Consider the following 14,235-nt stretch of genomic DNA (forward strand, 5'->3'; position numbering starts at 1 on the left):
TCACACATATTCAGTCTGTTAAAACACTTTCAAGAAAAAGTGTATGATTAAAACAAACAATCTGCTAGGCAGCCTCTGTACACAGACAGCAGACAAATGAGGAGCTTTTCAAACTCAACACAGAAAATTGTCTTTGCATTAACTGGCTTATGGCAAGGTTACTTATGGCACATTTGCCTTTAGGACTCAGCAGGTCTATACTGCAAGATATTATGTCAACCATCTGCTGAACAAGCAGAGCGGATCTCAGAGCCTGTGTGTCCTGCTTTGCTTGCAAATTTACCCACTGTGACTAAATACACATGCATAGAACTGATGATTAAAAACAGCCAGATATGATAATTCTAGGGGAGAATTACCATTTTCAATTCCAGGATTAAAATGAAATGGTCTATGCCACATAAGTCATTTTAGGAAGGCAAACTTTGAAAGATAAGCTCTTTCTTAAGACAGCTTGCAAATTTGAGCATCACACAGAAATTACATAATCATTACTGTAACTGGGATGTCATTTTATGCTTAGTAGGTAAGCATATGAAAATCCCTTCCTATCTGCACTAAGAGAAACTGTTTCCTTTGCCTATTGTAAAATGTTTTGTTTTCTGTGCTCTTTTCTCTTTTACACTGCTTCATAGTCCATCTTAGTCTGATGGCATTTTTGCACATTGCAGTTTAGAAAATTGTGCAACAAGGGATATACATTCTGAGAATTCCTTTTACAAACATCTGTAACCTAAGAAAAATACTTCTACAGTTTTTCCAGAATGAAATCACATTCTGACGCCCAGGTAACATCTGAAAATCCAGTTTATGTTATGTCACTTTGCTTACATAATAGCAAAGCCAGTTTCGTCTAGTTGTTAAGTCACCAGGCTAGAAAGCAGATTAAGTTCAAGTCCCATGAAAGCCACCCAAGTTACTTAGGGCCAGTCACTCTCTCTCAGCCCAAACTACCTCACAGGATTGTTGTTGTATAGGGTTATAATTGGTTGACCAAAGGCACACAATATGTAGTCCTTAATGGAATTGTATCTACACAGAGGGAAATAAACACCGAGGTACCTCAAGGCTCTGTCTTAGGCCAGTACTCTTTAATATCTTCATAATTGATTTATGAAGGGGATAAAAGAGGAACGCATCAAATTTGCAGATGACACCAATATGGCAGGAATAGCCAACATTCCAGAAGATAGGCTTAAGATACAGAAGGATCTCAACAGACTTGAACACTGGGCCCTATCTAACAAAATGAAATTCAATGGTGAAAAAAGTAAGGTTCTACATTTAGAGAAGAAAAAACAAATGCACAGATATGGAATAAGTGGTACCTGGCTCAAGAGTAGTAACTGTGAGAGAGATCTTGGAGACCTAGTGGACAATCACTTAAATATGAGCCAGCAGTGTGCTGCAGCTGCCAAAAAAAGAAAACAAAGTCCTACGCTGCATTAACAGAGGAACAGAATCAAGATCACATGAAGTGTTGGTACCACTTTATAATAAGGCCTTGGTAAATCCACACTGCATCCAGTTTTAGTAAAAAAAAATTCTTAAGACTCTAGAAAGAATGCAGAGAAGAGCAACAAAGAGAAGAGCAACAAAGATGACTAGGGAACTGGAAGCTAAAACATGAAGAATGGTTCCAGGAATTGAGTATATCTAGTTTAATAAAAATAAAGATTAGGGATAACATGATAGCAGTGTTCCAATATCTAAAGGGCTGCCACAAAGAAGAGGGGATAAACTTATTTTTCAAAGCACCTGAAGGCAGGACAAGCAGCAATGAATGGAATCTACTCAACAAGAGAACCAACCTAGATAAATTTCCTGATAGTTAGTACAATTAATCAAATTGTGGATGCTCCATTGCTGGAGATTTTTAAGAAGAGACTGAATGATCATTTATATGAAATGATATAAGATCTCCTGCTTGAGCAAGGGGTTGGACTAGAAAATGCCCAAGGAACCCTCCAACTCTGTTATTCTGTTGTTGTGGGCACAATAGGAGGAAGGTGTATTAGATACGATTGCTGACTTGAATTATTTTTTAAAAATAATAAATGCAGGATAAACCCACAAATAAATAAATAAATAAATATTTGAAGCCTCCTGTTATAAGATAAATACATGGATTCTAAACTGTAGAGATCATTACACAAGGAAGGCTAAATATTTACTCCCTCTGGTATTTTATTCCCCAGAATAAAATGCATGCTTATACTACTTCTGTTGGAGAAATAGGTGGAGATCAAGGCCAGGAGAGTCTTTCCTAGATTCAGTTATGGCATTATCTAGAACAGGACATGCTGAAGATAGTCCTTCTTTCATTTGTTCAATTGCACCAGGAATATGCAATTCATCCTACATTGCGATAGCCTAGAAGACCATTGTAGCTGTCCTAAAAGCAGATACCTATGTACTTATTGGACAATCATGGCATTGCCATATAACATCTTTGTTATGGGAGCTACCCTAGTTACCAGTTTGCTTCAAAGTACATTTCAAGGTGGTGTTTATTACATACTGAACTCTTAATGACTTGGAATTTGAGTATCATACTGCCCACCCAATATGGATAAAGAGATAAAACCCACTGAAGGTCATGTCCTAACAGGGGATACAATAGGAAGGTACGCATTCTTGATGGCAAGTTTAATCTCCAATAAACACTTAAGCAGAAAGACAGAGGATGGATGGTGGTCAGGAAGGGGGTGCAAAAGATATGGCAAGAGAAGGCTCTTTAACACTATGTGAAACATGGTACTGGCTCTTTTCTAAACTTTTAATTTGTTTTCCTGTGTGTTTCTCTGGAGCTCCAACTATGGAAGAAACATTTGCCCTGGTGGTGAGATTTATCTTTGATTACAGTTCTAGATTAATCATATCACAAATCTGGCAAATCTGGAACACCATATCAGAGTAATCTAGTCTGAAAAAAGGATTATGATATTTAACATATTGAATAGGCGAACAGGCGGCAATATAAATTCAATAAATGAATAAATAAACAAACATTGTCTTCTAAAAGAATGCACAGAAATGAGATAGAAAAAAATATGCTGCTATGGAATCAGACACTCAACTATTAATTTTCATTAAGGCTGGATATATCTTTTGCAGTGAAGTAGCTCTGCATTCACATCCATGTGGAGATCACAAGGAACAGCACCCAAGAAAAATATATCATTACAGTAATGATAAACAAAGAGATCCAATGCTTTCCCAACTATCTCTGTGAAACAATTTGTGCAGCCCTAGCTTTCACAACAGTATTTTGTCTTTTTTTCTGTTTAATCAGTTAAAGAGCCTTGGTGGCGCAGCAGACTAAAGTGCTGTTAAGTAGTACCAGCTGCCTGTAATTACTGCAAGTTCGAATCTCACCAGGCTCAAGGTTGACTCAGCCTTCCATCCTTTCGAGGTAGGTAAAAAGAGGACCCATATTGTGGGGGCAATAAGCTGACTTTGTATAAAAAAGAACACCGCTTACGGGGGGCCGAAAGCCCTACTAAGCAGGTATATACAAAAGTATGAAGGCTATTGCTTAACGCATTGTAAGCCGCCCTGAATCTCTGGAAAAGGGCGGCATATAAATCGAACCAATAAATAAATAAATAAATAAGATCTGTATTGGAGATATGAGTGTGAGACACAAGAAATTGAATGAAAATATTTACAAGACCTAGTATGTCATAAAAAGATATAAGAAAGCAGGAAATGTGGAGGCGGGGAAAGCAGCAGCAAAATAATCACAAACAGATGTGAAGCCATTCTTTATAATGTTATATAGCATATGTCACATTACAAGCTCCTTTGTAGTAAGTCCTTCATATTTTTTGGATACACTAAAGTCAAGAAATAGAAAAGTTGCTGGTATTTTAAATCATACATAACATTAAAGTCACAAATTGAAAATCTAAACTTTTAGAACCATGAATCATTTTATTAGTGATTACAAAAGAACGAGAGAAATGTAGGTGCAGTTTCTATTTACGTCTAGATATTACATTTTCCATTAATGATATGGGACTTTTACTGTCTACTTTTACTTTGATTAAAAAAATTACTAGAGGAATTAATTATTTAGTTGTACTAATTATGTCTTTTTCTTTTGTTTGCATTAGGAATGCTAATAGATGCTTGATTTTATTTAATAATCTTATGAAGGATAGTACTTTAAGATGAGGGGTTTCATCTGCTTAATTCATGCTGTTTTACTGAGCAGCAAAATGTCACAACTTTCCTTTTGTAACCATCTATTTTTTTTTCATTGCTGTTTTGTCTTTTTTTTCCTACATTTCTCCTGCACTTAAGAATTTATTTAATCTCAGAGATTATGGAAGACCATAAACTACATGATAGCATTCTGGACAGCAACTCAATTAATAACGGAAGAGTATATGTGCATGATTGTCTGTCTGTCTGTCTGTCTGTCTGTCCGTCCATCTGTCCGTCCATCCATCCATCCATCCATCCATCCATCCATCCATCATCTACCTCACTTTCTAAACTTTTAAAAATAATTTTATTGCACAAATTTTCTCCCCGGTATAGAATCAAGGGCTAGTGCGAAATAGTAATGTATGCTTGATCACATATTTATGTGGACAAAAGTGTAATGGAAGATACCCAATTACAAACAAAGGCTACATCCACACTTTACTATTATGGCAAAATTTCTTTGGAAATCTTCCTCCAGGATCCTCCAGGCTCCCACCCATTTAGTCATCCAAATCAATAAAGGGCTGGCTTTCCCCCCAGGCATTGAGATAGGGTGAATTTGGAGCCCAAGGAATGTATGGCTTGGTGGAATGCAGATTCAAACATGCAGTTTTAATGTGTTTGGATTATTATTGCTGTGAGCCATCTAGAATCTACAACATGGCCAACCATATGCGCCTTTTAAATAAATGAATGAATGAATGAATGAATGAATGAATATTTTCATTGAAATTGTATTAATACTTTTTCTGTTTACCATATAAAAAGTCAGGTAAGCCTTTCATAAAATAAAAGAAAATTGGAAAGTGATCTGACACTTAAAAAGAAGTACATTGTATAGAATTGGTTTGATTGTGGATCCATGCAATGCCATGGTGGTGCAGGGCATAAGACAACAGGGAAATTCAGCACCTTGGACAGATCAATGGAAAAGAAGCTGGTTGACATTGACTTATGAAAAAATGTTGTCTCAGCAACATACCACAACCTTCAAAAAAATTTTTTTTTCCAATGCTGACTGATTTGAGGTTGTGATTTATTCTACTCCTTTTGAGGAACAGACTGCTTTTCATCAGGCAATTAACTGATCCTGCAGTTGGTGGTTTCTGATGTTAAGGACTATAAGGAGATGCTATGTGATTCTGAAGTGTCAAGGGATCGTATTGCACACACCTGGAGTAGCACAGGATGTCTTATTCTTCCCAGCACTATATAAAACCAAAGCATATTTACCTTGTGATATTATTAAATGTAACATTGGCACTGCATTTTTCTGAAAGGAAAAATAATTCAACTTTTAAATTATACCGTTTTCTAAAAATATGATTATAGATACATAGGAGGTTTTCTCCTGTCATCTATTTTTTATGAGAGGCAGATTACAGGTTTATAGAATTCTGTTATATGTAATGTTCAACAGAAAACTTCAGTGCTTTTCTCGACCCATTCTTATTCAATTTAATAAAAAATATTTTAAAAACGTGTAGATAATTACAAAATGGACAGAGACGTGTGTAAATGCATTGTATTTCATTTGACTCTAATTGCTTGAGCATTCTGTAATCTTACTGGCTTCACACAGTTCAGTGAATCCAAGGGAATGACTTTTCCATTAGAATTTATCACTTAGTTACAACAGGATCTGCAAGAAACTGTGTATGGAAGCTACTGTTTGAGCTATATATAGATGTCCACTGAAATAATGTAGGTGACTATTATTGATATAGATGACCCAGTATAAAGTTGCATTCAGACATTCCTGGGAAAAGGCAAGAGCTGTGGCAAAATAGAAAGCAAAACCCAGTGCTAAACTGGGAAACATGGCAGCAGTTTTGAACCTCCTTGACTGAACTGAATAACACAAAATGCTTGCTTACCTTACAGAGTTGTCATACAGCTTCAGTGAGTAAGCACTGCGTACCCTGAAAAGAAAAGAAAAAAAAAAGCACAGGCTTGAGATGAATAACCTCCCATTCTTCCTAACTTAAAATAATGTTAGAGTCATTAAGTAGCCTATAGTGAAGAAAAAAACTGGTTATTTCAATAGAAGTTCAAGTTACCTCTACATGTTATCATGGCAAATACAGATTTCACAGAAAGTCTCTTGGGCCCACTATTTCAGTTCCACCAGAGTGAAGAGATATTGAATAGAGCTGTTCCTGCTGAAGGCAAATGGGAGGAGAAAATGTTGGTCCATCCTCCTTCCTCCTTTCGATTCTGCTCCAGAATACCTCAACCGTACAAATCATGTTTTGTAGTAGAACTGATGGTGATTAGAAATACTTCTCTATTCGGCATCAGAACTCTCTGCTGGATTGGATGCCTTCTATGAACTGAAAGGGTACTTTCTTCTGGAAGAACATAGATTCTGAACCCAACACAGCATTTGCTGCTTAAATGCAAATGGTGTTTGGAGTGATGACATTGCCAAGGAGAATTAGTGAATGGGAAGCTGTAGTGTTAGCCTTTGGCTGACCAACTAACTCTTTTCTTTAAGCCAGGAATCCTTTCTTTTTGACTGGGGCCTATTTTGTTACATTGATCTTTTCATAGTCAAGAGCTATAACCAAGAAGACAGAATGTAAGCATAAGGGCATCCCTGGAAGATCTGATGCTGGACTTTCTCACATGTCTCCATTTCAGGGGCATTGGAGAGAGTTATGGAACATAGAACATATTTAAAGCATAATACACCTATTTTCCTCCATTTTCTGCCACTCAGATACACGTTCTTAATATTCTCTGGCAACTGAAAATGAATTGATAATGTTTTGCCCATATCTGCTTTAACCTTCCTTCAGTTATTTTATTCTTAATCTTAAAAAAGATCTCATAAAAATTACCTTTCTTCCTCAATGATAGTTGCAAGAAGGGCATGGAAGCTTCCTATTTCTTGCATAAAGAGAAACTTCATGGACATGGCATTTTCTTGGCAATCTTATGAAATGGCTTGCCAATACCTTTCTGGGCTTCCTGGGCCAGGCTGAAATTTCTTGGTGGACTTCCATACAGATACTAACCAGTTTTGACTTTACTTTGCATTTTGAAATCAGCCAAGCTGTCATCTAGCTCAGGGTTTTCCAATCTCAGCAACTTTACAATCTGTGGAGCCTCCCCCCCTGGGGAATAAGTCCACAAATCTTAAACTTGCTGAGTTTCAGAAACACTGAGCCAGTTGGCAAAATGTATTTTTCCAAGCTACATTTTAAACCTGTTTAATCAGATAATACTATATTTGAGGACATTCTTAGTCAAACTGTTATAAACTTTATAAAATATATTGTTCCTTTGGCCCATATAATGTAGCTCCCTGCAGGAGCTAATTAATTTCAATGAACTTTTCTAGTCCTATTTGCATGCTAAATTCCAGCCCGGGTATTTTAATAATCAGAAAAATAAATCTATGTGAATGACTAATTAGACAGTTTGACTATTTCTGGAACATTTACAGAAATGTTCCAGAAATTACATTGGAGAAATTTACATGATTATTTTTAATATTAAATCTTTACGTACAGATGTTCTCTGAAAATAATGTAGCTTAACCATTATTAAAATTTCCCTGTCTGGGTCAGGAAGACTACTGTTAAAAGCAGAAAGAGAGGAGTGGTTTGTAATCTGGAAATCAGATATATGTTCTGTAACTATTCATGAAAGACATAACTGGGGCGTGTGTCCAAATGTTCTCAGTTTATACAGACATAGATCTTTTGACCACTTCCCTCCCAATCTTATAAACATATGAAAGAAAAAAACGATTAAATGTCAGTGGTTTTCTTTTATAGAAAACAGTGAGTCTTTCTTTAACACAAAAGTAAGATTAGACAAAACACAGACCTTAGAAGCAATATGTATTCTATTTTATACACGGGCCAGATGGCTTTCTATTTTTTTAATGACCAAAGGACTGAATTTAATTCAGTCAAAACTTCATGGGCTAATTTCATGGGGCAAAGAAAAAACATTGAAAAATATTTCTAATTCCAGAAGTAGTTTTTTCCCCTTACTTTATATATAAGAGACATTTTAATTATTGCTATCATTGCTTGAGTTTGCAGAAAAGCTTAGCATTAAATTTGAACTTCTGTTATGTGAAGAAATATCTGGAACAGAAGATAGCAAATCTTCTGTTCCAGATATTTCTTCACATAACAGAAGTTCAAGCACAAATCCACATACTGTTTCCAATTATTTTACCCATCCAGCTTTTGACACAGTGAAGACAGATTGTAATTTAGTTAAAATGAGGGAAACAAACCACTTTATAATTTATTCCACCAGCAGTAGTTAAACATTCTGGTTTAACATTATGTCAGAATGTCATAAAGTGACCATTAGTCTATCCAACAATATATTACTTAAAATGTATGCGGCCATAGATTACAAAACTATTTAATTGGCTAGGGCAAAAAATCCTTTAAGTTAAACTCCTTTAGACTTTTAGTATTGCCAAAATCATTAGGAAATAATTCTATGACAGAGATCATTGTGTGTGTGGGTGTATACACATACACACACACACATACACACATATACACGATGTGTACATCTAGTCAACTTTTGCTTTGATGAACAAAGAAATCTGATGTGGTACAAAGCAGTTTCATCTACCTACAAATCCAACTATGGCCCATTCCATATATTATTTAATTAATGAATTTGCTACTGCCTACAGACTTAGTAGGAAGCTTCAGCTATTCTTAACTCTCTACCCAGGCAAAGTTTGTATTAAGTGTATTTTCAGCATCTGTTTTCCACATTCATAATTTTGCAAAGGGGCTGTGCAAAGATTTCCCCCTAGCCTTTTCCCCATTTGCATTGCTGATTGCTGGAACCTGATAAATCAACAGGAGGACATCTGTGCAAGCAGGTCTCTGAACCATGAACCAATCCTGCCACCCGGCAAAATCTTCTTTGTTCCTTCCTCCTGTCACTTTCTCCCTTCCTTATTTTTTTTCCCCTTAAATGGAAACACCTAAACTAGAAATTTCCCATTTTCATACTCCTGTATTTAGAAGCTTTTTCTCTCTATCTCTTTTTCTCCCCCTGTGGAGGGTAAGCTACTTTCCATCACATTTGAAGCCTGCACTGCCAATTAAAGCAGCCCAGCACTGCCAAGAAAGGTTTTTCTTTCACTCTCATTCCTTTTCTTCCTCCTCCTCCCCCCCCCAGCCATAAATCCTAAATGGAACATTCTTTCTTGATTCTTCTCACCAGCAATTAGAGTTGACTAGAGGAAGTTTTTTTTTTTTTAAAAAAAAATCTTTATCTAACAATCCACCTAAAAATATAACAGGGAAGAGATCCTAAATGTCTTCTGTTAAAAATGGTAAGCTCAAAGCAGTTGGTAACGAAATGATTCCTTCTTTTAAGTAAAAGTGTAATTATTGGTTTCCTACTCTTGACAGCTAAATACAGCTGGTCAGGTCATTTTCGAAAGAGACAGGCAAGGACTGCTGTTGTCAAGCAGCAGCACGTTTCCAGTGCCTCACATATAACCTAGCGTGTTTTGCTACTTAGAGCAGTTGTTCCCTGTGGATTAAGATACAACAGAGGCCCAAAGAAACTCTGAGCCCCTTGAGAGCAGAACTGTTAGCAGATCCACAAACAGCATGTGAAGGTTCTCCAGAACGAAGGGCTGCAGGCATTCAACCGGATGCCATGCAGATAGTTTTCTAGTCTCAGCTCACCTTTCAAGTATTGGAAGTCAGATTCCTGGCCACTTACACTTCCTCCTCAAACTTGAAAAAGTTAAGTAATTAAACAAATATTCAACCGCCATCCACAAATATTAGGCATTTCTCAATAATACATGAATGATTGTGGGTCACAGCTGAAATTAAAAATAGCTGAAAGACATGCAGGCTCTCAAACTGGGATGTTTTTGTTTTTTTAAAAAAAACTAAATCTTTTAAGGAAACAAAGAGAGACATTAACAAGGAATAATTGTAAGAGAAATGGAAAACAAATCTTAAGTAAAAAGTTTGTGAAGTATTAATAGTCAATTTCTTAAGAAATATTGTTTCCTAATATTCAGAAAATTACTTTATTGCTGTCATTAACCAGCACAACCTAATACTGAATAACGCTTCCCTCTTCTCCCAGTTTTACTCTATGTTATAGAAATAATATTTTACTACATCATTCAGTATAGCATCTACTACAAAAGACATCAAAAAGAAAGAAAAGCCTGTAATCCTGCAGGCTGGTTCTACATGAATGCATTTCAATTAACAAAATCTTCAAACCCATATAAACATAACCTATTTGGGATAATGCTACAGATATAGGAATCTGGTTAGTCTTTTCTTTTTCACATACTTTCCTCATTTAATTGTTAATTCAGTCAATATGGGCACAGTGGAGAGGCATGCATTCCAATCATAAATGATTCTCAGAATCCCAAAGAATCAAGTTAGTCTCACAATGCTCAATCTTTAGTGGCTTCAAGCAAGCAACATGCAAACCTAGAAAAGATTACCTTCAGTCTAAAACTCTTCTTCGTGTAGCCCAGACTCCAACACAGAAGCAATGCGCCCCCCAACTCTGCCTCCTACATATGTAGCAACATGTTAAAAAGTCATTTCTAGTTGATCCAATTCTTGGAATTATCAGATTCTTGCCTGCTCTGATACTTTCTGAGTCTATATGCACAGCAACAGATCACTACCTAATTTGGCTGCCAAGCCTATTACACTGAACAGACAATGCCTTCTCTGTCAGAACAGAGAATGAATAGTATCACAAGGACACTCCTCTCATGTACAGATCTGAACTTCTTTCTCCTCCTCCTTTCAAAGCAATCTAAGTAGGGTGAGAACGGATGGGAAAAAATCACGGATATCTGTACTATGATGCTCCCTATTCCTCAAAGGAAATAATTATTACTAAAAGGGCAGTAAGTTGATACCATTCTTTTTAAAAAAAAAAACTCACAACCCCAGATGTACAGATGAAAAGTATCTGCTAGCCTCATATTTTTATGCCAAGTGACTGAATGTAAAAAGAAAACATCTGGAATAATCATTATGAGGTCTAAGTTTGTACAAAAAGACAAGACATGAAGAAAATTCAATTGGAATCATCAGAATGTGAAAACATACCGTATGTTTGCTGTTCTCTGTTTTGAAATGGATTTGGAGATAAAGTATTTGTGTTTTAAATGAAAAAGCAAGCGTTTCAAGTGAGATTTTAGTTAAGAATGTAGATAAATCTTTGCAATGACAGGAGATTTACTTTGTTCTATGGCAGCAATGAGAATTCTCTTCAGTAAACATTTCTGGAGATGCAAAAGATTGCATAAACATCTTCCATACATCGCCCTAGCTCAAAATACAAGATTAAAGGTTTAAGTATTCCTTTGATATCTGTGTTTTAATACAGTTGTTCAAGGATGACAGTACTGAAAAGATGTTGAAGTTAGTTTGAACTACAGTACTGTAATTGAAATATGTTATATAGTCAATGTTGTTATTGTTATTTTTGCTTCTTCCACTATGTACATTTTATTAAGAATTTCTCTATGATATAATGTGCATTTTGAACATACATACTTCACATAGAATATTGACAATATTCAATATATTTGCATTTGAATCTTTCATTTTAATGCACTTTTTGTTGTTAGGAAGATTGCATTACAAAATTCTGAGTGGGGTAAATACAAGTTACGTTTGATTTATATTGCTCCAGAAAATATGAAGCTGACAAATGATCAAAATATGAATATAATAATGAAATTCTTTTACATTTCTAGTCTGAAAACAGTTGGATCTAATGACTCCTGGGCCTTCTGTTTCATTCTCCTCTTGCCTGAGGCTAATTTAGAGCTGCCAAATGTGCAGACAAACAGAGAGTGCCTGTTTGCCATCCTCCTTTATTTGAGAGTTTCTCAGGGCATTTGACAGGTCACTGCTGGAGAGAGAACATTAGATCAGATGGCCCTTTGGCTGGAATGAGGAGTCTCACAGGAACTCATCCAAAATTGCAAGTTTTCACCTTAGCCAATGATGTAGATTTACATTACACACTTACATTTGTAATAAATCAGAAAGAAACAATCTTCAACTTTTCATGTTCATTTATTTATAACAACTTTCTAAACATCCGAGACAACTAACCCTGCAGAGTTGAGATAATCTTCTGATGAATAGGGTCCATGCAGCAATTATGTTTGACACATTTCTTAAATACCAGCTCCATGACGATTATAAGAGCAGTGAATTCATTCAATGAATTTCTAATTCTTCCAAGATACAACTTAGTTCTACTTCTGCTTATTATAGCACTTGTTCTCCCAAGTGGATAGTAAAAGGAAATAGCACATACATCTTATAGATATTTGAAAAACATTTACTGCTCAAGGCTAGTTTGTTCATTAATTTGTACAAGTATCAAATAACATTTAAGTAATGTAGAATTTTGCACTCAAATGTAACTCACAGAATAAATTAATAAGTTATTCTGGAGCTATTGTATACAATATTCTTTCATATTATTTATGAGAATTCTTTTTTGATGAAAAATGAAAAGAATCTGAGTTTAGAATTGGGAAAATCAATTAATTCAACAGGGGATTCAAGACACAGATGTGTTCAGAAGATTCTCCTGTCTCATAAGGAAAATTTCAGGGAAATTCCTGCCAACAAATGTTGATTTTCCTCTTCACCTGCTCTAAAAATCTGTTCGTGGGCTTTCCAAAACAGTGGGAGAAGACTGCAAGAAGAGAATTGAAAAAGCCACTCTCCCTTCTTCCATCTAGTTAATATTGCATCAAATCAAAAAAATCTCCATGGATGGAAGTGCCTTTCCATTTGCATAAAACAAGTTTAGGATTTAATCTACTGAAAATATACATGAATAAAAGCGAATATACGTGTCCCGGGATAATGTTGCAGGATCTAATCTGGATCGGTCACCGGGACCAGAGGACAGGTGTCTGACCCAGATTGGATCCTGAAAATATATAATTGGCTAGTAGAACTGAAATAAACACAATCAGAGCAAGAATATTCCTTTATGATGTGACAACAATGGAGATGAAAAATATACACGTTTAGGGGAGGGAAATCCCTTAGAACTCACCTCCCTTTAAAAAAAAACCCCACCCTTTTCTTGCCTAAAATGTCCTGGTGTGCATATTGCACAAAGGGGAAAAGGACAACAGTGTTCCTGCACTCTGCTGGAGTTCTTTCCATACTCAGTTACAATATCCTCATATTGTAGTCTTGGAACACTTGCTTGCCATTTGCTGGGAGAAATAAGAAATAGTTTGGTGAATCTAATGAGATTCTTCTTACATGAATTGGAAACAGTTTTCCAAACCAATTAATTATTGAGTATGAAGGATCTTTTTAAAGTCCCTACGTTGAGGTTTGAGCCAATTCTTTTTGAACTTTCTGAATCCATTCATTGGATTATGCAGTGATCAATGGATTCATATACACTGAAATAAATAAAGGTGATAAAAATAAATGTACAGCTTTTAGAAATAATTAACCATGTGGACTGGCAACATTTATTCAATATTCAATAAGGGCCTGGTGGCTCAGCAGACTGATAGCATTGTGATTAACACCAGCTGTCTGCAATTACTGTAACTTCGAATCTCACCAGGCTCAAGGTTGACTCAGCCTTCCATCCTTTCTAAGGTAGGTAAATTGAGGATCCAGTTTGTGGGGGCAATAAGCTGACTTTGTATAAATATACAAAAGTATGAAGGCTATTGCTTAACGCATTGTAAGCCGCCCTGAGTCCCCGGAGAAGGGCGGCATAGAAATCAAATTTTAAAAAAAAATATTAGACAGGGACTACTGGCGTAGTTTGCCATTTCAACATACTGTTTGGGTCACATATAAGAAGAGGAGTGGCACTACTCATAGATTAAGCATTTAGGAGAGTTTTTCATGGGGGTATTTTCCTTTTTGTACTTTCTTCTGTTATGTTTAGTGACTTTGAATCACATTTAAATGAATATGACTTCAAAAATATAAAAGCCAATCCATTTACAATGATGACATG

General features: G+C 35.8%; 1 protein-coding gene across 3 annotated transcripts in view; it reads right to left on the bottom strand.

Annotated features, from left to right (window-relative positions):
• The window catches only part of PAG1 (phosphoprotein membrane anchor with glycosphingolipid microdomains 1), an 89,335-nt gene that overhangs the window by 29,812 nt on the left and 45,288 nt on the right, over positions 1-14,235 (bottom strand). The window contains exons 1-2 of one of the 3 annotated variants that reach the window (XM_034430029.2): positions 10,697-11,210; positions 6,093-6,137 (exon numbers count right to left, since the gene is read on the bottom strand). The gene's annotated coding sequence lies outside the window, so the exon portion shown is untranslated. Of the gene's footprint in view, positions 1-6,092; positions 6,138-10,696; positions 11,211-14,235 lie in introns of those variants that run through there. The other 2 variants (XM_087890732.1, XM_034430028.3) reach the window with 2 other exon arrangements.

Source organism: Pantherophis guttatus, chromosome 3 (assembly GCF_059756535.1).
Source record: "Pantherophis guttatus breed Tessera chromosome 3, ASM5975653v1, whole genome shotgun sequence".
Taxonomy (NCBI): Eukaryota; Metazoa; Chordata; class Lepidosauria; order Squamata; family Colubridae; genus Pantherophis; species Pantherophis guttatus.